Source organism: Marmota flaviventris, chromosome 14 (genome assembly GCF_047511675.1).
Source record: "Marmota flaviventris isolate mMarFla1 chromosome 14, mMarFla1.hap1, whole genome shotgun sequence".
NCBI classification, from domain to species: domain Eukaryota; kingdom Metazoa; phylum Chordata; class Mammalia; order Rodentia; family Sciuridae; genus Marmota; species Marmota flaviventris.
In genome coordinates, this window is record NC_092511.1 from 63450600 (window position 1) to 63452778 (window position 2179).

Sequence of the window (2179 nt, forward strand, 5' to 3'; positions counted from 1 at the left end):
GTCAGGTCCCAGGAAAAAGAAGGACACAGGCCAACTCTGTCATGGCAACGTGCACAGGGTCCCTCGCAGACATGCACCCTCTGGCCCTTCCTTTCCAGTTGGGATCCTTAACCATGACCTTCGCCAAGCTTTTCCTTTTCAGGCCACTTACTTACCTGCCATGATCAGCCCAGGCCTCTACCTGAGCCCTTGCCCCACTGCGCCCCCCAGACTCCTGGACATCTCCACCTAAAGGTCCCATGGGCTATTTATTTTTTATTCATTTACTGTGTGTGGTACTGAGCATTTAACCCATGGATGCTCTACCTCTGATTCACATCCTCCCCTTTTTTTTCCATCAATATTTATTTGTTTATTTATTCTAATTAGTTATACATGACAGCAGAATGCATTTCTATTCATTGTACACAAGTGGAGCCCAACTTTTCATTTCTCTGGTTGTACAGGATGTAGAGTCGCACCATATGTGCAGTCACAAATGTACCTAGGGTGATGATGTTCATCTCATTCCACCATCTTTACTGCCCCCATGCCCCTCCCTTTCCCTCTCTCCCCTTTGCCCAATCAAATTTCTCCATTCTCCCCCGCTCCCCACACACTGATTATGGATCAGAATCTACTCATGAGAGAGAACATTTGCCTTTGGTTTTTTTGGGATTGTCTTACTTCACTTAACATGATATTCTCCAGCTCCATCCGTTTACCTGACAATGCCATGATTTTTTTCTCTTTTAATGCTAAGTAATATTTCATTGTATATACATACCACAGTTTTTTTATCCATTCATCTGTTGAAGCACATCTAGGTTGGTTCCACAGTTTAGCTATTGTGAATTTAACTGTATGAACATTGATATGGCTGTATCCCTGTAGTATGCTGTTTTTTAAGTCCTTTGGGTATAGACCGAAAAGTGGGATAGCTGGGTCAAATGGTGGTTTCATTGAAAGTTTTCCAAGGAATCTCCATACTGCTGTCCATAGTGGTTGCACCAATTTGCAGTGCCACCAAAAATGTATGAGTGTGCCTTTTCCCCCACATCCTCGCCAACACTTATTATTGCTTATATTCTTGATAACTGCCATTCTGATTGGAGTGAGATGAAATCTTAGAATAGTTTTGATTTGCATCCCACCCCTTTTAATTTTATTTTGAGACATGGCTTTTCTAAGCTGCTTAGGCTGCCCAAGAACTTGCAAATTCTCTTGTCTCAGCCTCCTGGAATTACAAGCATGCACTCCAGAACCCTAAAGCCTGCTTTTCCATGACCCTTCAGATGCAAACTTCAAACTCAAATAGGTTGAGTTGTGTCTTCTTTTTAAATAAGGAGTTGAAGTCTTAATCTCCTGTACTTGAAACTTGGGACCTTATTTAAAAACAGGGTCCTTCTGAGATATAGCCAAGAAATCATTAAGGAATGGGCACAGTGGCACATGTTTGTAATCTTAGTGATAAGGGAGGCTGAGGAGGAAGATTGCAATTTCAAGGCCATCCTCAGCAGTTTAGTGAGGCCCTAAGCAACTTAGCAAGTTTGGCTTTATTCTGAAGGCCCAGGAAGTCAAAGGCATATTCTAACTACTTATCCTTATTTCCTGTCTCAAAATAAAAATAAAAAAGGCTGGGTATATGGGTAATTTAACCTAGGGTTATAAAGCACCCCTAGGTTCAATTCCTGGTTGGTATAAAAAAAAGAAAGAAAGAAAGAAAGAAATCATTCAGGGTGGGCCCCAATCCAATATAACTAGCATCCTTATAAAAGGCATATGCCTATGAAGACAAAGACTGCAGGGAGGACCCTATGTGGGAGAGAGGAGGAGCTAGAAAATGTAGCTCCACCAAGGAACCAATGATTTCCAGCCATCACCAGGATCTGAGGAGAGGCCCACAGGGAAGGACGGGTTTCCCTACAGGCTGCAGAGCAGTGATGGCCCTGCCCACAACTTGATCTTGAACGTGACCCCCAAAACTGTAGGAGAATAAATTTCTTTTGTTTTAAACCATCCAGTTTGTGTAACTTTGTTCTGGCAGCTCTAGAAAATAAATACATTCAGCAGGGCCCAAGTCAAGTTCACGGTTCTCTGCTTTTCTCAGACTGACTTCTCTTCCAATATTTATTGTTACAATAAATGAAATATAAGTTGCCAAATCAGAAATTTAGGGGTCATTTTGATTCTCCCCACC